This window comes from Rhinolophus hipposideros, assembly GCF_964194185.1.
Source record: "Rhinolophus hipposideros genome assembly, chromosome: 20".
In the NCBI taxonomy this organism is placed as follows: domain Eukaryota; kingdom Metazoa; phylum Chordata; class Mammalia; order Chiroptera; family Rhinolophidae; genus Rhinolophus; species Rhinolophus hipposideros.
Genome location: NC_138066.1, coordinates 4,011,560 through 4,033,635, shown reverse-complemented (window position 1 = coordinate 4,033,635; position 22,076 = coordinate 4,011,560).

The window sequence follows — 22,076 nt, the reverse complement described above, 5'->3', positions numbered from 1 at the left end:
TGCACGAACCTGCAGATCAGACAGGCCCATCTTCCCACAGAGTCCTCCCTGGCTCTGCCATTACAGTTTCCTCTGCAAGAGTGAATGCTCCTGTCCCCTGGTCTTTCCTTTTCTCTCTCTCTCTCTCTCTCTCTCTCTCTCTCTCTCTCTCTCTCTCTCTCTCTCTCTCTCTTTTAATTTTTTTATTATTTTTTTTATGGCAGATGGGATGTCTAGCAAATTCCTAAACTCAAGTCAAGAGTCACTTCCTTTCCAAGACTGCACCTGAATTTTATCCCCGGTGTATGATTGTTTTATACCTACCACCTCTGTCGCAGTTTGTCCTAGTACCCAGTTACCAGTTTGTTTCCCCCAATAAACTGTGAGCTCTTGAAAGACTAATAATTACAATAACAGGTGGCATTTAGTGTGTGTGCTATTGCACTAACCACTGTCCTAAGCACTTAATATTTATTACATTTGTTACAGTGTGTATATAATTTATAATATATATATAATTTATATCATTATCCGCGCTTAATATATCATTATACATACATAATACTGAAAATATTTATATCATTTCTTACAATAATCTACAGGTAGATTCTATCATTATTCCAATTAGAACAGATGCATAAACTGAGGCTTAAAGAAATTAAGCCCAAGGTCACAGCCTACAGGGTGGACGGCAGTGGACTGCAGAGCTAAAAACTGACCTGAAGCTCCATGCTGGTATTGGATACAACAGACTCGTTCATCATTATAGATCCAGGGCCTAGAAGTGTTTCCAAGACGTAGACGATACCAAAGATATATTTATCGAACACATACCTGACACATTTAACAGCAGAGCAGGACAAAGACCACCTGGATGAGGAAGCAGAAAAGCTTCAGGAAACCAGTTTAAATGGGACATCCTGGTGACTTCCCTGGCCGCCTTCTTCTTACAGCTTTCCTAGCAGCCTCTCGAGCACTTACTGCACTGTGTAATCACATCATTATTTGTCAGCCTGATTGTCAGTTGCCTCCCCTGCTTGACTATAAAGTCTATGAGGAGATCTGTTACCACAGCCTCCCGACGCCTGCCATGTCATTGCTCATTCAATCAAAAACGAGTGAGTGAATGAATGAATGAATGAATGAAATGCATCAACTCCCCTCCAAATGTGGCTCCATCTCATGTCTCTATATACTGTGTTTCCCTAAAAATAAGACCAGGTCTTACATTAATTTTTGCTCCAAAAGACACATTAGGGCTTATGTTCAGGGGATGTCATCCTGAAAAATCATGCTGAGACTTACTTCCCGGTTAGGTCTTCTTTTGGGGGAAACACGGTGTTTGAAATTAATAATGCCAAAAGTTTTCCCCATCATTCTGGCTCAACAACATCCCCTGCTCGCTAAACACTATCAATGTTTTTTCTCTTGTGTTGCATCTCCCCTCTGCAGGGGGGTCGGTGAACAAGCTCAGTGGCTGCATACCACCACAGAAAGATCAGCTCTGACGGGTCTTCCCGGGGAATAGATCCTCCAGGAAGGAGCGAGCCTCCTTTCTCCTCCCCAAGAGCCTTGCCTCCTGGAGGTCTGGCTTGATTTGACTTTAAAAAAATAAAGAAAGAAAGAAACGTGACATTTATCCTCAAGTATCTTAAAGCAATAATCTTTTACAATTTTCTTTTCCTTTTCCTACCACCACGATACCAGTTCAGACCCTTGCCTCACATTAAGACTGTGTAAATAACCTCCTTCCTATAAATCAGAGGATTTCCGATGGAAGGGGAATTTGAGACTGGATCGATACCACACACCACCCCCTCTCCTTAATTCATATGAGAAGATGGCGAGGCCCAAGACTATAAAGTGTCTTCGGTGATGCCAGAGCCCCAAGGAGAACCCAGGCTCCTGGACGCCATTGATCTGCCTTCAGCTGCCTTTCATTCTTGGGCTCACGCTCTCATCTCTGAAGACCATTTTTATAGCCTGTCTCTTTTCTATGTTAATAAGCAGAACTAGGCTTGTTCAAGAATATAGGAAATTGCGCATTTTTGAAACAACAGATTGATTGTGAGCTGTGCAGAGCTAAAAGATTACATTTCCTAGAAATCTGTTTCCACTCAGTCCGGGCCAGGCCAATGGTTTGCATTTAATGGCCACTCCCGCCACCCTCTGGAAACAGCCCGGTACTGCACGCACGGGAAAAAATGATCCTCGCAAACATCTGCCTGCAATTTTCTTAAGGATATTTTCGCAAATGAATTTTGACCCACGTTCTTTTCTGTGTCTATACTGAGATATCAGCCCGATTTGAGCAGTATGGCCATTGGGATATGAGGGAATTTCAGAGGTAACAAGGGAAATCCCGCTGAAATCCATACTCTTCATTTCCCTTGAAAATGTGGGGCAGAGGGAAGGTCTTTAGAAAAGGCAATTAAGAACCATCAGAAGAACTTGCTCATTATTAATTAATGCTATTTTGAATCTGCTTTGGAATGACTTATATCCTCCCATCTAGCTCCAAGTTCCACATTTGCAACATCTCCCCAGACTCCGTGAACTTCATGCTCCTTTCACCATTTCTCCAAACCAGATTTTTATAATACAGCCAGCGTTCCTGATTCTCAGTTGGATTAACAGAGAAGAAAGATTTTAAAAGCCCCTCACTGACTCATAGAATCTCAGAGGTTACACCGTGATATACACAGGCCTACATGATGGTCTTCAGTGGCTCTAGCATCTTCTAGAAATTCAAGAATTTTAATTTGTAGAGGTGAAAATACAGAAAATGAAAATAATTGTAAATAAATGCCTCACCTCCTTTCCAAGTTGTGAATTAACAATTATGAAATATGAACAGTAAATCAGAGGCAGAACATCTATGAATGGATTTAAAAGTCTCCTCGAAATCATAAAAGTTAGTCTATATTTACTGGTATGCACAATTTTTCAATTATGCTTGTCAGAAATGGATGGCCACTTGTTCACATAAATGGCTGTAACAATCTATCAGTGAGAATGCTTTCTGCTGAAAGATTTTTTAAATGGCTGAAAAAAAATAAGACCGTTTGTTATTTCAAATAACAAAAAAGTCCAGAGGCAGGACTTTTTCAAAGTTGGCTTATCATTGTCATCAAAGACTAAAATAATAGAAAAATACACACACACACACACACACACACACACACACACACACACACACACACACACACACTGCCCCTGGCTCCTGGCACAGAGCTCCTAAAACCCTTCTAAATTCCTAAGTGATAAGAGGACTTGGAGCATCTCTTATTCTAATGAGGAGACTCTGGGTGGCTCCTGGGTGAGGGCTGGTCCTTGTTAAGATTAAGCCACGATTAGAAGCTTAGAGTTTTCAGCCCACTCCCATTCTCCAACTGGAAATGGAGTTAATAACTGATCATGCCTAAGTGAAGAAGCGCCATAAAACCCCCAAGGATACAGGGTTTGGGGAATTTCCAGGTGGGTGACGTGCCCCAGCTGCATAGGGACAGAAGCTCCTGTGCTTGAGATCCTTCCATTCCTCACACTATGTGTCTCTTCATTGGACTGTTTATTTGTATCCTGTATATCTTTTATTATGTAATAAACTGGTAAACTTTAAATGTTTCCCTAAGTTCATGGGCCTGAACCTCTAACTGTGGGATCTGATGCTATCTCCAGGAATATAATGTCAGAATTGAGTTAAATTGTAGGACACCCAGCTGAGAATTGCTTGGTGTAGGGAAAATGCCTGCGCACACCTGGTGTCAGCATTGTTGTGAGTGTGGGAGGAGTATGAAAGCAAAGGAGAGACAGGAGAAGAAGTGGGGTTTTCCTACTCAAATACCCAAGATCTTACTTTTCTACCCCAGCTTCCATCCTCACTGCTTGCTCCTCGTAGTCATGAAACAGCTACTGGCACCTTTGAAGACACAGCGTCCTGCTGAACATGAGGGGCATTGCACCTATGTGTCTTTTTTATTAAAAAAGAACCCCTTTTCCAGAAGCCTCCAGCAGGCTTCTTCTCAGGTCCCATTGTCCAGGATTGGGTCACAGGCCTGTCTTAGCTGCAAGGGAAGCTGGGAAAGTTCTCAACAGACAGACATCACATTCAGCCCTATTGTGGGAGGAGGTCCTGCCAGGAGGAATAGGCAGATGGGCTATTATGTGACCATTCAGTAGAACACTAACTATGCTGTAAATGTTCCCTTTACACAACCCCATCAAGTAATTATAGTTTTTCTCTTTTCTTTTTTGATTCCCAAGTGATCAGCATTACACTGTGAACTCTTTCCCTATAAGCAGCTTCTTGCTCCCTATCCCATTGTACAAGGTCCAACTTTGTATAGCCCTCCACCTCTATACACACACATGCACATACACACACACACACACACTCACACACATACACCTTCACTGCATTCATTCAGCCAACAAATATATATTGTGTCTGTGATGAACCAGGCCCTTAGCTGGATGCAGGGGATCCAAGAGTAAACAAGATGGGCATGGTTTCTACCCTCACAGAACTTATGCTCCAGACAGGGGGCTCCCCAGGCCACAGGTAATGGCAGATTGTGATGGAGCTCTGAGGGATAAACAGAATGCGGAGTGGAGGCAGAGGACACTGAAACACGAGGTGGATGGAGAGGCAGCCTGCACTGAGTCCCCCTCCCAGGGCGGCTGCACTCTGAGCACCGTGCCAGTCAGCCAGCCTATGGAAGTGCAGATAAGGGCCAGGAAGCTGTGGGGGACCTTCAGGGGAGCAGGAGGGAGAGTGGATTAAAAAGTAAACTAGGGAGGGGGAGGAGATGTGAGGGACTTGTGGGGAAGGGGAGGAGGGGAGTAAGCAGAAATAGACTTTATAAGAGCAGCGTTTCTAATCACCTGTCTTTCTATTGAATCAACTTTAATGCTACATTGACCCTGGGGTTTGACAACAAGGAAAGGAGATGACTCTGAAGCACATCTGCCCATCGTGGGACTGGAACCAAAGACAGCTGTCCTTAGTCTCCTGTTCCAGCACCAACAGCTCTGTCCCCTTGCGATTTGGAAACAAGGGGATGTACCTGTTGCATTTGACGCTCCTTCAATCAAAGATACAAGGAGCAACTGAGGTGCTTTTATGGATGGCTGTTGGGGCGGGAGAAGAATGATTTAGGAGCAATAAGAAAAGAAGACCCTTGGCCCAAAGTACAACTTCCCTCCACATGCAGCCCACTGAAGTGTTGAGATGCAGTCACAGCTTTTCATTACTTACAGACAACTAAAAGAATTAAAGATAGATGTCCATATCTTAACAAGATCCTGTGTGAGGTTGTTTCCCAGGAAAGCTGGAGCCTGAAGTGCTGGGCCTGGCCAAGGGCATGAGGCCTGGAGACCTGGGCACATGGGCAGTCTTGGGGAGACTGGCCTGGAGGAGGCGGGAGATCTATGAGTGAGCTTTCAGGTACAGAAAATTAAACATCTTAGCCATCAGTCAAACCAACTCTGTCATCTAAAGGTTAAGGCTTTGCAGAGAGAGGAGTTCTGTTCTGTTCTGGGCCTACAGGGCTGAAGCTGGAAACACAGCTGGGAACTAAGGGGAGCTTGCCGAATAGAAGTATCATATTTAAACAGGATGCCTGGAGGGAGGAAAAATGGTGTTCTCCTCCTACCATTTTAGGTTCTCTGCTGGGTCTCTGTAACAAAGATTAACAAGAGAAAAGCTTACACATTTATTTAATACAAGTTTTATGTGACATGGGAGCCTTCATTAAAAAATGAAGACCCAGAAAAGCAGTTAAAAGTGAGCATTTTTATGCTAGGTTTGATGAAAAGTATAAAATCATTGGAAAACGTGAGAGAACAAAGGGTATTAGCTGAGTGTATAAACTGGGGGACACTTAGCAAAGTCTGTTTATTCAGATTCCTCTCATCCTCCCTCCATCTTCAGAGATAAGGATGCTTCTTTCTTCCAGGTTCAAAGAGGAAAAATGCTTCAGGGGAAGGTCAGAAAGTCCTTCCTGCACCCGCCTTTTCTCAAATGATTGTTCAGTTAAAATATTCAGTGTGCCAGGTGCCATATTTTGGAGTAATGTGTCCTGAATCTCAACATGTTTATCCACAGCGAAATATTGGAAACAGATGCTAGGAACAATTTGGCATTAATTGCCAGGTGTTGTCTTAGTTTCACTGAGATTTTTACATTGGGTGAGTTATTTAACTTCCTGGCACCTCAGTTTCTTCTTTAAAATGGGACTGTGGACATTCACTCATGATTGTGTGTGGAAGCCCTGAGCCCCTCCATTTGTGTGTTGTGTGCACCTTGAATGAAGCCCTTGCATGTACAAAGGCTGTGGGCTGTTGGGGGCTGTAACTGCTGCTTTGAGAAACGTTGGACTTCCTTACATCAAGTACCTCCTTTTTTGTTTTTGTTGTCTTCAGCTCTGGACCTTTCCGCTGTATTGTTAAGACAGAGGGTTTATAATGGTGGCACTAAGTCTTCTATTTTGAGGTTTGATAATTTGATTTAACAAGTGTAATTTAGCTTGGGACTTTTTGAAAGCTTTTTTTCCTTCTTTCCTTTGCTTCCTTTCCTCAGCTTCCTTTCCACCAACTGTTAATGGTTTTGCTTCCTATACATTTACTATGCAGACCAGTTTTAATGTTTCTATTTCCTTCCGCCCAGTGCTGGCCCTGTAACTTGGGAAAGGCTTTGCATCTGTGTGGGAGCCACTCCTGACTCCAACTTAAATTTACATGACATGTACGAAGGTGGCCATAACTAGCTTAACTGCACCTTCCCCCACCCCAACTGACAAAGCCGAACTCTCTAGAAAATTCCACTGCAGGCTTAAGAAATCTACATCCTGACTAGAAAATGTAAAACTGAAGATGGAACAAAAACTCGAGGCAGTAGTTTCCAGCCGACTCTGCCCAGCCGCCTCTCCTCTTACTTTAATAAATCTTCTGTATTTCTATCTGACTCGTGAATTCTTTCACGGCCCGCAAGCAAACAGCCACGACATGTATCTCCTGGGTTTGAAATCTCTCTGCTAAGGATTACTCTATGCGATTCTTTCTCATTCCATGCAGTTGCTTGCCTCACACTTGTCACCGTCCCCATACCTCACTGGGCAGTGTCTCCTGGCTCTTGAGGAAGAAATAAATTTTTCAAATTCACCTGAATGTGAAAAGGGACAGACCTGACTTCCAGGGAATCCCCTAATTGGCTGCTCAGACCCACCCCCCAACCCCCATGAGACTACAGCCCATCTGCTCCCACAGCTTCCTGAAGGCCCTTCAGCCTCTGAGCTGGCTTCCACATGTCCCGTACTCCTTTACACACATCTTAGACAGAATGTCTATCCTCAAACCAAGATTATCTATTTTGCCTTAAATTTTTGATGGATGAATTCTACCGTGTGTGCATATATATTAATATAATACATATTAACATAGAGGTCTCCCTAGCTTTTAATGAATGAATTATGTAACATATTATAGTTATATGTAATTGTATGATATAGTTATATAATATATACAGTTAACAATTAACTGTATGTCTTCCCACAAGAATGAGAGCTCTTTGAGGACAAAGGGTGTCTTTTCCATCTCTCTATGTCATATAGCTAGTACTTTAAATAAATGCTAATGAAATGAATGAATTTGTTACCAACTTGCTGTGGAAATAGATACCTATTATTATAGTTTTTCATTTTTAAATAGTTTTTAAAATAATAAAGCCCTCAGTTTTCTATAAGAAAGCAGGTGTTGGGGTGGAGGAAACTTTCCCCTTACCCCTTTAGTTCCTCTGGCTGGTCAAATAATTCAAATGACATACAGCAGATTAACAGGAGAAAATCAAATTTTAATACATGCACATGGGGAATTCGCATAAGCATGAAAATTCCTAAGACAGTGAGGCAAAATAAGGTATATATGTCATTTTGGACTAAGGAGGGAGAGGTTGGTAAGTCACAGGTAGATGAGAAGGAGCAAACATTTTTAAACAATTTCTTCAGGGCCGCGCAGAAACAGTGGGACACAAAGGGGAATCTAGCAAACAGATTTGTACTTGGGTCCTCCCTCCCTACTTAATTCTATGTGCTAATCATATGCTAAGGTCTCCTTCCCAAAGCAAATTTTTCTATCTGAATCTCTTTAGGCAAGTAAGGGGGAGGTTAAACAAAACAGAACAAAACCAAACAAACAAACACTCTTGCTGAGTTTGTTGGGCTTTAATTGTTTTCAGTTGGAAACAATCAGAATGGCAGGGTGGCACATTCCATGAGATACGCTCCTGATCCCCACACAGGAAAGAATTGACTTATAATTTGGAAGTTCTTTCTAAACAGATTACAAATTCCAGACCCATAAAGAGAAACACCCAAAAGGGGTGTTTTTAAATCTCTGTATTATCACAAAAATAAGATCATAAACAAATTCAAAGACAAACAACAAACTGAACAAAAATAAAAGCAATACAGGAGAGCCAGATGGTTAATTCTCTTCATTTGCAAAGCATTTACACAAATCAATAGAAAAAGATGAGCAAGCAAATAGAACAACGAGTAAGAGACAGAGGCAGCTTATAGAAGGAAGAAATACAGTGGCCAATAATCATATTGAAAGATCAATCTCATTCATAATTGGAGAAATGCAAATACAACTATATATAATTTTCTCTATTCAGATTGGCATTTTAAAAAAATTTACTAATACCCCATACTGGTCAGATTGTGAGTAAAGGAGCATATCCAAAGTTGAGAGGGTGTAAATGTGTGCAACTTCTGGGAGGGAAAGGTGGCCATATCAACCAGAGTTTAAAATGCATATGCCCTTTGACCCCAAATCCTACTGCTAGCAATGCTCCTTATGAATATATTTTTAATGTGCCATAAAATATAGAAAATTCAAGAATCCTCTTGCAAGGATTGTTTGTAAGAGCAACGAAAAGCTAAATTTGTTTCTTTTCTATAGCTTATATTGAAGAAGCTAATAAGTTTCACAAAATTAAACAAAAATTCTAGTAGTGTCTTGTGTTAGAAAATAGGGAACCTGATACATGCATTGGTCACAAAATTAATACTTTGATATTAAAATAATAACTATGTAGATGAGAAAGTAGCATTTGAATTCCCATAAAATGAAAACTGTACTCTCAAATATTTGAAAATTATGCCCTCATCACGGCCCTTCATGAATTACAAACTCTTTCCTTTAGGCACACAGATACCTCCCACCCTTCCCAGAACACTCCTGCACTGTCATTTCATAGACCCAGGCCCTTGTTTTGCTGTTCCTTCCACTGAAGTGCCCTCTCCCTTTCAGCCTCCCATGTCTGTTAGTTGAAATCCTACTCTGTTCTTCAAAGAACAGCTCATATGCCGTCTCTGTCACGCTGATCTACAAGCCTTTGCAGTACTTGGCAGGTAGTTTTTTTACTGTACTCCCTTAATTCAGGCTACAGTTAATTGATTGACAGTGGTTGACAGCACCACCCATGTCATTCCAGAATTCTCCAATGTATCCAGCACAGCTTTGTATATAGTGGATGCCGAATGAAGCAAACATAACTATATTCTTCTCTCAACTGATAAAAGGAGGAAAAACGGTAAGAAAGGGGAGATTCGTGCAGGCGGTTTGGTGGCAGAAGCAGGGCCAGATGGGTAATACCTCCAGTGGTGATCCTGTCAATCACCCGCTTTCAGGAAGAGTGGAAGCCCTGACTTGTAGCATATGCCAATTTCCTTGGTGTAAATACCCCCATGCTGGCTGATTTCACATTACCAACATGAAGTCACAGAACTCAGAGTTGGGAGGAGATGCACACAAGCTCTCTTAAGCCAAGCTGATCCATCACTTCAGTGTTTTGGTGTCCAAATTAAAAGTTACATCAGTCATTTGTATAGTGAAACACAAGCTATGTATCAGTGAATTTTAACTTTTCAAAGCAAATAGTAAAGTAACTTTATTTATATACCTTTAACATCTTCCTATATAATTTTTCAAATCATATTTTTGTCATATCTGTAACCTAACCTACACATGTAACCTGGCAGATAACCTAATATAGCTTTACCTTTATTTAGCATTTATAACTTTGCCTTGATTAACTTGTAACCCCATTTAGATCACTCTAGAATTTATAAGGTTGTGTAATACACATCTTGTAATTTGCTAAAAGTTTCACAGAAAGACCAAGACTAAGTCAGATGTTTATCCATACTTACACAATCTCTTATGTTGATGATTGCCAGTACTGTGTATCAGGAACAAGCCCAGGATATTTTGCAGGACCAGGATGTGAACCAGCTGAAACTGCCTGAGACTGGCTGAAGCAGTTTGAGGGACTCTCTAGTGATCACCTCTTGAACATTCCTCATTATATCCTCATTATAATACTAAAATCTCCACCCACCCAAGCGCAGAGATTTTCCGTCATTTTTGAACACGTTTTATGTATAGCCATGTTTTCTAACTGTGCGTGCACTGGAATGTCCCCACCTCTACATGCATTGACGAAGCCTATCTTAATGTTTATGCATGATTTCCCCCATAAAGACGGATCAGATGCTTTGTTTGGGACACAGTGCTCCAGGAGCAATCCCCGGTGTGTTCCTTGCTTGCTGGCTTGCAATAAAATTCCTTCTCGGGGCGGCCAGATGGCTCAGTTGGTTAGAGTGTGAGCTCTCAACAACAAGGTTGCCAGTTCAATTCTCACATGGGATGGTGGGCTGCACCCCCTGCAACTAAATATTGAAAATGGCAACTGGATTTGGAGCTGAGCGGCGCTCTCCACAACTAGATTGAAGGACAATGACTTGGAGCTGATGGGCCCTGGAGAAACACACTGTTCCCCAATATTCCCCAATAAAAATTTTTTTAAAAAATTCCTCTCGTAAAATCATCTCAGAGTTGTCCTTTTGCTGGCAACTACTGAGCATTTGGACCCGCTTTGGTCTGGTAACAGATCCTTTCCTTTACTCAGTGTACAATTTCTTCCCATTTCTAGAACTGCTCTAAACCTATCCAATTCACAATGTGACCAAGACACAGAAAGGACTGGCAGAAATAAATTTTTAAAAACTGCATATTTATTCATTTATGATACTATGTAGCTATATGACGACCCTACTTTTCCTTTTCTTCCCTTCCTCCTGAGTTTAGGGAGTAAGATGGAGAAGAGGATGGAGCAGAAGACATCTAGAGGAAACAAATAGCCTTAGAGTGGGCTTGTAAGGTGATCCTTTCTCTGTGATTTTTTGGCTGATGCTGAATTGAGTGTCTAATGTTAATAGAGATGAAACAAGAAAAACAATGCACTGGAATCATTATAATTATCTTTTCACTACAAAACTGCTTTCTACCACCCTTCCAATAAGTAACTATTCTTGATCCCCCTCATGCTACCCACAATGGCCATTATCTTATGGACATATTCATGTTTTTAGCATATCGTTGCTCACAAAACCTTCAGTGAGTAAAATAGTACAATGCCTATATCATTGTGTTTGAGCATATGTATTCAGAATCAATACTTGAATTTTTAAAATTTGCTGTTTTCAGGGCTCCGTGTACAAGGCATCTGATAAGAATGACTGTAAACGTCTATGATAATTTTCCTCGAGTATGATCTTGGCATTCAGACATAATGCTTATGACAGACCCACATCATTTGGTAAACTGATTGAAAACCAAGAGCTCATAGGGAACGGTCCTTAATCTAGCAGCTTTTCTATCCATTTGTGAGCATATCCACATGTGGGTCTTTGAGGGAGAAAATACAGTAAGAAATGAGGTCAAGCTGGGATTTTCAAACTAAGATATAGCAGCTCTAAATGAAGGCGCATGAGTCTTTGCCTTTCTGTTGTGTGAAAAATCTGCCAGGGGCTAAACTTTGTTGTTAGATTAGCTTCAACAGCACAACAGGCTAGCTGGGGTAGGAAAGAGCAGGGAGGAAGTCACATCAGTCTGAGGAAGTAGGGACACTGAGAGCAACTCAACATATGCAAATGTAATGCAACTTTTCAGAGGGAATTTGTTAAGTTACTTCATTAGCACTGAGGCCAAGGGCAATCCAGAGCTAATGCAAAGTAGATCTGTGGGTTTCCTTTTGTTTGCTTCCAGGTCTTCAGGGTGAGAGGGATAAAGGGGGGAGTAAAGGGGTGAAAAAGCAGACAGCGATGTCCTTGAAAGGGAGCAGAACCTGTGAGCTCTTGCAAGCCCTTTTGGCTTGAATACCAGCTTTTGTCTCCTAAGGGCCATTGCTTGGCTCCCTGAGAGTCGGAGTAATGAAGCACTTGATTAAGACCTCATTAAAAGTTCATTGACATTCAGCATGGCTGAAGCCTCACTGCGGCCCAGTGAGGTGGAAAGAGGATGGGACCGGCCGCGAAGCATAATATCTGGGTTTCAGTGCCCTTTCTGCCACTTTATAGCTTTGTTTTCTTGGGTAAATTTTTTAATTTCTCGGGACACCACTTTTCTCGTCTCGAAATAACTAACTCTAATTCAATGCTCCTGTTAGTACTTTAAGAGATGTAGTTATTTTGCGTGTCCTCATTCTCAGCACCCACCCTTTCCTGTCTATAGCTGGTAGGACAGGCCCTTTAGGATCAGCCAAGGACATTTATTTCTTGTATCACAGCACTATGAAGCTTCCTGAGACAGGAAAGACCTCTGAAAAATATACCAGTTTATAGGAAAAAACAAGAGCCTCTGGGCTGACAGATGTGGATGCAATCCACTTGGCCCCCAGAAAGAAGAGAGTGCCGGCAGCCTAAAGCATCTCCGCACTGTTGGTCAGATACTTCCTCCTCCTTTGTGAAGGAGAGAATGAGGAGGTATTTGTAGATGACAGTGATAATCAGGTATCCCTTTTGCCCAAATTCAAGCTCTTGGCATCCGATCCACGGAATAAGCATAGCAGCAAATCCCAGCGTGTATTACAGGGCACACTCATTCTTCTAGATATTTGGTGTCTACCAAGGGTGCGGGAGGCAGGGAAGTCAGGGCTGCTTTCCTCCAAGGAGCTGAGCCATCTGCAAGGCCACTTCCACCTCCATATGGCTCCAACTCGGCCAGTGGAACTTAACACTCATGTTTTGTTTTGTTTCGTTTGTTGTTTGGACTCAGATCTGTTAAAAAAAACAAAATTCAACTGAGCAAGTTTTAAACACCTTATTGGTTTTATTCACCAATTCATGAATCAGGCAGCATCCCATCTAGCAAACAGAAAGGAGCTCTGAGGAGCTGTTTCAAATGAAACAAAATGAAAGACGTCTATAGGCAGAAGGAAGCAGGAATAAGGAAGTCATACTTGGCAAAAAAGTGGGTTGGTTATTGCAAGGTTACTTTCCTTTAGGGGATGAAAGAAGCCTATCAGACAGATTACCTAACTAGTGCTGATCAGGTGATTCTTCTCTGACTGGTTTAAGATTCCATGTCTGGGTGAATAGAAACTGTAATTAAGTCTTGGTTTGGTGATGTGAGGCTTAGCATAAGCAGCTGCATTTTGGGCCTGAAAATGGTCTCTTCTTCTCTGGTACCCTCCTTCGGCTCTGAAAATCATTTCCTCTGAAAATTCTGTGGGAATTTCCATTCCTTAACATCACCTCCAACCTCAAGTAGCCTCTCATTTTTCCTTTTTTGCCTATGATTGGTGACTTTCCTTGTTCTGAGCAGGGGAAAGATTCTTACTTCCTCGCTAATTTGTCCCATGCTTCAATAGATGGTATAAACTTCACGTCTGATTCCTCAACTTACAGCCAAGTTTCTAAGAAATCAAAGTTTTTCTTCTTTCTCGCTGAAGAGTGATGGCTTTTAAATCTGTATTTTGGCTATAGACTTATAAGGGCCTGCTTCAGAGCTCAAAGTCAGTGAATAAATTATTTGTTCTCTCTGATTCTTTCCTATGCAGAGGGCAGTATTTGTAGAGTCCCAAAGGCTACATGACTGGTGGTGATGACAATGGCAGTGTCTGCAGGAAGAGTGGTTAGAGGTAATTGCTATTGGTGTTTTTAAAGGCAAATTAATTACCACTGTTCGTTCTTTTCCTCCCAAGTGCAGAATGAATAAAACACATAGCAATCAGATCCACATATATATTAGTTTGATTACTGATAAAAACTGGGTTGGATGATGTGGTCTAGATGCACAACTAAATGGGCTTGCTAATTTTTGCAAATTCCCTGAATTTAATAATTTGCCCCCCTAGTCAGGGGCCCGGCTTGAAGCCCTCCCTATAATGTTATTCCATGGAGAAACAGAGGAGGTTTATATTCTGTGCACAGGCTGGTTCCAAAAGAGATCCATCAGGGCTGGTATCTTCTGCAGCACTCATCAATTAAGTCCTTCCTCCTCCTTTGTGAAGGAGAGAATGAGGAGGGAAGAAAAGAGTTGGAAATTTCCTTAAAACATGAAGAACTGAAAAACAATTCAACACCGAAACATTATTTGCTAATAGTATCATACTAGAGTTCTGAATTCAATTTGCTAACATTCTATTTCAATGTTATTGCATCTGTATTCATGAGTTAAATTATTTTCCACTTGTATTCTTTGAGCAATCCTTTTAAGTTGTATTCAAGACATTGTGGTGTCATGGTGTGCAATATGACCTCAGTTTGCCCTTCCAGACCTACTTCCACCTTTCTCCACCTGCTTCCTGACCTAGGAGGCTGACTGGCATGAACCACATCAATGAATTCCATTAACCTATGGCTTCCATTTGGGTTTGGCCAGTGAGGAACCCAGAAGGGAAATTGGTGGTGGTGGTGGGGGCGGGGGTTGTGTGGTCAAGGGAAGCTGTTTAGGTCCCATGAACAAAAATGGCAGCTCTTGTCAGGCCCTCCAACTAGGTTCTGATAATCACCCTTTTCCCTGTCCCTTCAAGCCGAGGGTTGAAAACAGGACTGTCGTACCCATCTGGCATTGCTATACCCTCCCCACCCCTTTATTGAATACTCTTCAAATTACCTAATGTGAATGTGACATCTGTTTTCTGCTGAGAAAGTGACTGACACCTGTGGTTAAGCTAACTTAGTAAAATGAACTGGAAAACCTTTTGTTTTTATCTGTGCTCTGAAACATATTAAATATTACAAGAATTTTCTAGTCTTTGAAGGTCAAAGAACTAACCTTTAGTGCCCTCTTGGCCTAGTATTTTAGGGATGGCAAAGTTCTTTGACAAATGTTTAAAAATTTTCTCATGGTTATTGCTTTATTTACGTTTCTTCTTCTTGCATCGTTTGGTAACTGATACTTCCTTTAAAGGCATTTATTTCTTTAAGAATTTTAAATTTATTAGCATGGAATTATTTACAGAATCTTCTTTTACAGTTTCATCTACTCGGAACCTATGGTCACCTTCCCTGTCTCACTCCTAATGTTATGTATTTGTTTTCCCTTATGGTTTTGGTTAAGTTTACTCCAGTTGTGTGTGTGTGTATTGTGTGTATTAGTTTTCTTTTAATATAAAGTTAATTAATTTATTTTTTTTAATGCTCATTGCAACCCACTAAATTAATGTAATGACCTACCAACAAGTTAGGCTCTAGAGTTTGAAAAACACCACTACAGAGAAACTTGTGCATATGTGCACCAGTTTGCATAAGTGAGGATATTTAGAGAAGCACTGATTTAAAAAAAGAGAAAAAAAAAACTGAAGCAAAACTGGCCATTGACGGAATAATGGCCAATAAACTGTGGTACTTTCACACAATGGAAAATTATTCAGAATGCCAGTGAATGAGATACAGCTATTTAAATCCACCTCAATGAATCTCAAAAACATGATGTGGAACAAATTACAGAAGACTTCTTGCAGTGTGAGTCTATGTTCACAATTATGAAGAGATATATACATAATTGGTAAAACTGTTCAGACAAGCAAGAGAATAATAAGCATAATTCAGGAAATGGTTATTTAAAGGGTAATTTGGGAAAGTGAGGGAAATTAGAGGAGATAGCAAGGAGGTTCAAGAAATTTGGTAGTGTTCTATTTCTTAGTAAAGCATTTACAGGTCTTTATTTTATCATTTTGCATCATAACTTAAATATGCTATTCATGTCAGTGGTACCTCGGTTTTTTAACGTAATCCGTTCCAAAAGACCTTTGGAGTTCTGAAACAGCCGAAAACAACAGACAGCTAGGCCTCAGGATCTTGCACTCAGCGGAACCACATGACATGTTCGACTTCTGAGGCGTGTTCGAAAACTGAAGCATTTACTTCTGGGTTTACGTCAACGGAGATGTTCGAAAACCGAGGTACTACTGTATTTCTGGATGTTCACATAGTTCATTTAAAAAGTGTGTTAAACTTTTATAACTGTCCCATGGATATTTGATGAATAGTCTTGTTATGGAGCCCAGATTCGGTGATGATTGCTGCTTGAGATCTAAAAATTCGAGAGACAAGAATTGTTGAGGAGAAAAGGTGTTTTCTTTATTTTGGATGCCGGCAGCCAGGGAAGACTGCGGACTCCTGAGAAATGCCATGTTCCTTGAGTTGAAGATACTTAAGGGAGTTTATAGGCATACAGGTCAGGATAAGAACAAAGAGAAGTGGGGGAGTTGGTCAGGTTCCAGGGCAGATGCCACTTCCTGGGGTCTGATCTGTTTCAAGATAATGTTATCTCCAGACTTAGGGGCTTCATGCAGCACTAGTAAAAACTGCAAAGGAATTGCAAAATGGATTCTGGTGCCTGAATGCCTGAGGACTAAGGAATTAGTTTTTCTGGTTAGTGCTCTGCTGATTAACTGGAATAGTGAAGTACGTGTAGCCTTGAGAAAAGGAACAAAGCAGAGCCATTAAATCAAGCAGTGATGGAGAGAAACGAAGAGAAAATAGCTGAATAATAAATGATGAGGTGTATCAAGATACAGGCTAAATTATTGATTTCTTAAGTGTAACCCTTACAGTCTCTTTTTGAAGATGAGAAAGCTCTACCTCTCTTTCAACTGTATCTCTTAATTTTTGTCTATCTGATGTGTCTTTAGTATTTTTAAAATCATAATTATATTTATCATTCTGCTTTTAACTGTTTTTGCTTCATATATTTCATGTGATGTTATTTGACACATAAAATCTTGTGATGTTATATTTTTATTGTGCAGTGATTCATCAATAAAAAAATCAACATTCCTTGTTCCATTATTGCCTTTTGACCTAAATTCAACTTCATCTGATATTAATATTCTTCTTCTGCTTTATTCTATTTACATTTGTCATTCGAGGTGTCATGCAGGATCTCTGGTCCTGCTCCCCACATAGGAACGCAGGATATGGTGAGGCCAAAAAGGAACACACCCACGGAGCCATAGATAGGGGAGTCATACCACCATATTCTCGCTGGCAGCTGGGTTGGAGACACAAGAAGCAGGATCCACACAATCTGCAACCTTCCATCCACTTCTTTGCCAACCAACCCACTTGCTAGCTGCAATGCCCCATGCTAACTGCAATCCGCTCTTGCTAGCTCAGCCACCATCTTCTTGCTAGCCCCCATTTTCTGCTAGCGTAGCCTCAGCAGTTACATTAGTGGCCAATGGCTCACTGGTTACAGCTGACTGCCAACTAGCCACAGCTAATGGCCATCCAATCACAGTTGATGGCCATTTACTATCTGAGCCAGCACCTTTCCACGTGAAACCGAGAACCTGGATACTGCACTCCTGGCTCTGTCCCCACAACATTGCCTCATCTCTTATTTTAATCTTTATGTATCATTGTTTCCTTTGCAGTTTTTGTCTTTTCCTGGCTCCTATTATATAATGTTGTTCCTTTTCTTTCGTTACAAATTATGTGGATGTTATACAAACTTTTACTATTCTATTGGTGATAACTTATGAATAAAAATAATTTTCTACATACTATTTAATGTTATCCAGATTTTTTTAAAGAGCTGCTTTCCCCCCTAATTTTTAACATTGAAAATCAGTCATTCTTGAGTAAGATGAGATATGCAATTTGCTTTTACTTCTATTCTTTCCTCCAGACCCACATATCTCAGTTTGTGTTGGTTATAAACTAATGTTTTAGATAATAATTTTTCTAGTAAACTTGATTTTTAATGATGTAACTTCTATTGAAGAATTATTTTTGACACTTTTGTAGTTTTATGACAATATCAATAAGAACTGTTTATATTTCACTCTGTATTTTATTGGTCTCATTTCATTTATAACACTTCTTCCCTATTCTAAACTTTCTTATTTGTATTTAATCTCCCATTAGGTTGTAAAAATCGTTATTTGACAATAATTTTAGAAAATGTAAAGGAAGAGTATTGTTGGTGAACATGTGACATTACATTGATTGGAGTTTTGGGTTCACAAGCATTTTCCCTCAAAAATTTCTAGAATATTTTCTGTGGTACCTGACATTTAATGGTGCTGGAAAGGGTAAGGACACTTTTTTTTTCATTTTTAAGTAATAATATATATTTTAAATTAATGTAGGCTGTTTTTTAAACTTTAAAATTCAAAAGTTTCAACAGAATATTTCTAGATTCTTTTTTATAATTCTGCTACTCAGTGAACACTTCCCCATCTAAACACACTAGTTGTTCTTTCTTCATTGAAACAAATTTCTTTGTTTCATTTTTTTTGATCATTGCTTATAATTTATTTGCTCTCTTCTTTCTCTATGGATTTTCTAGTCATATGCATAGAGATGCAGTGCAGCACAGTGATTATAAACATCAGATCTGGAATCAGTAAATCTGGATTGGAATCCTAGATTTGCCAGTTACTAGCCACATGACCTTAGGCCAGTTAATTAATTTATCTAAACCTCAGTCTGTTTATCTAAAAATGGAACAATAATTGCACTTACTTAATGGGTTGTTGACAGAATTAAATAACACGTCAAAAGCTTAGCATAGTGCCTGGCCCTTTTTTAAGCGCTTCATAAGCGTTGCTTACCATTATTATTGTGCTTTCCGGATTATGGGATATTTGTCAAATTCATTTTGTTTTTATGCAGTTGTTCCATGAGGCACAATATTTTTTGTTATACTTGGCCATCCAGAAACTGTGTACTACTTTCTCATGTTTGGCAACATCTTCATTATTTCAGTCTTTGCTCCCCTGGGTATAAGTAAGAAATTCACTTTCCCAGACTCCCCTGTAGCTAGGACACACACATATGACCTAAGGTTCACCAACAATATTTATTTATAAGAGACTATGAGATTTTATAATATGAAGTCACAGGCACCAATTGGAAACCCTTTCTGGTGCAAGTAGGAGATATAACATCTAGCTTTCAGGCTACATTGGTTCTAGAAGTTGTATCCAATGCCCAGCTGTAATAAGAAAGAAGTTGAGATCTCTATGCTCGATAGGGGTAGTAATAGTGTCTTCGTGGACACTGCTCTCATATGGTTTAAACTGGTCATTGTTACTGACTCCATAGCCTTATTCTCTGGCCCGCTTGGAGAGTTGAATGAGGTAGCTGATTACTATGGGCCGAATTGTGTTATACCCCCAAATTCATACCCTGAAGCCCTAACCCTCAGACCCTCAGAATGTGACTACATATAGAAATAAGGCCTTTAAAGAGATGAGTTAATTAAAATGAGACCATTAGGTTGAATCCTACTCCAATATCACTGGTGTCCTTATAAGAGATTAGGACACAAAAGAGACACCAGGGGTACTCTGCCCAGAGAAATGACCGCGAGAGGACACAGTGAGAAGACAGCCATCTGCAAGCCAAGAACGGAGGCCTCAGAAGAAACCAACCCTGCTGACACTTTGATCTTATACTTCTAGATTCCAGAATTGTGAGGAAATAAACTTTTGTTGTTTAATCCACCCAGCCTGTGGTATTTTATTATGGTAACCTGAGCAAATTAAGACATTGATATTGTTCAATATGTCTATTTCCTGTTTGAATTTGCTAAAATGGTCTTGGTTGTTTGAAACTAAGAACACTGATTCTGCACATTATGCAGTTGTAGAAATGGTTTCCACTTTTGATATGGCTGAGTAAATTCCTATTGGACAAATCCTTCTGCAGATTATAACTATAAACTCTGGACATTTTTAAAATAAAAAATAATTTAAAAAAAATTTTTCAATGCACCTGAAAGACCAAAAGCAGACATATTCTGGAAGGAACTTGACATTTGACAGGTGAGAATAGCTCTGGATGTTTCCCATTTTTACAACTTTTAGTCTAAAAATAGGCCCCAAAATTTACCATGTAGAGATGGCCAAAGATTTAATGAAAAACCTGCCTTTTTTTTTTTTTTTTTTTTTTTTGGCCCAAAGCACTAGAAGAGTTTGAAGAAACCACAATGACTAGAGAGTGAAGAAGGAAACTTAGAAAAGACAGAGCCAGAGGAGGGAGCCCCAGGTTCTGTGTATATACTTGAATTAAATTTCTGGTTAATTCCCAAAACACACATGTATGGGACAAATTCCAAGCACTTATCTTAGGATAAAATAACTGAACTAAAATTTGAGGTGTTGCCCAAGAGTCACAATTTGCTGTTTTAGTCCTACCAAATGAGTTTCCAACTAAAACAAAAAAACAACAACAATCAATCCTCTTCAGAGGAATATTAAAAAATCCAGTCTTTACAACATAATATTATCATGTCCAGAATACATTTCAAAACTGTGAAAAAAAACAGAAAATGTTAGCCATTTCCATGAGACAAAACAATCAACAAATATTACTCCAAGATGACCCAGATATTTAAGTTCGGATTTTAAACCATCATTATGACTATGCTCTAAGAAGGAAGTGAAAATATACTCACAATGAATGAAGACGGTAATTTTCAGTAGAAGTATATCAACAATAATAAAAGCCAATGGAAGTTCTACAACTAAAAATATATATTTGAAATAATTATGTAAATACATATATAAAGATATAGCCATGTATGGGTATCTAAAATAAGAAAAGAAAGTGAGCAATAGCTTCCACAAGGAAAACGTTTTCTTTTAGTCTAGATTGTTAGTTATGTAGAACCTGGGAGAGAGCACCTTGGCACATGACCCTTCAAAGGCTGCCAGATTCTACATGAGAGAGTAAAAAGAAGAGATGGAATAGGTCTACTGAATCCATTGGCAGTAATTGTCACTAAAGTTGCCTTATTTTGCCAAATAGAACTTTATTTTTAAGTTGACCTTCTACTATCACTATAATTTCATTTAAAAAGAGAAATTTACAAGTAAAAAGCATACAATTTCAGAATACATGACAATCCTTCCCCAAAAAAGATATAGTTTGCAATCTTACATTGATGCATCAAAAGGGGGGAGGAGTAGAGAGGAGGATATGTTTGAAAAATACCGCAATAGAACCACAACTCAAAATATTATTGGATGATACTGCATCATATGTAATAGTTCCCTTGACAAAAATCTTTCCATTTCAAATCTGTATTTTACATTATGATGTGTTTTGATAGTTTATATTTTAAGCCAGTCAAAATATGAAAATCCAGTTTCATGTAGATTTTTTTTTAACGAAACAAAATCTCTAATGTTATTTCACTTAATTTAGAATATTCTGAGTTAACAGAATTCTCAAGAAGAAAAACTCAACCTCTTCTTGGACCTTTTTACCTACAGGCTGGAAAGAAAGCAGGTGACAGCAGGAAAGATTCAGATGGTAAGGGCTGTGGGAATAGGGCTAAAGATGCTCCCTGATCAGTGGTTTCACACCTATGGTGCAATGTGGCCCAGAGCCACAGGAGTTTACTGCAAGGTGACAATTTTGATATGGGTGAGCCATGGGAAAATATTTAGTACCTACTGATCTAGTGTCCTAAGGAAATATAGCATACAGGTTGTGGCTTGTCAGTTAAGATATTTGAAACCCAAGCTTGCATCCTGGAATTGCAGTTGGGCCATCAGGGATGGTTAATACTTATGAATTAGAGTCCAAGGCTCTAGAGTGCTTCAAAGTTTCTTCAGGTTCATCCATGGTCTCCTTCAATCTTCCCTGCCTCCCAGGCCGGAAACTGATGTCCCAACCTTTCAGCATCTGCCAGGCTCACTTGTCCTCTCAACAAGCCTACATGTAAAATTGGTATTGCACTAAACCTTCTGAAATGGATGATTGTTTAATTGGGGGAAAATATATGTAAAC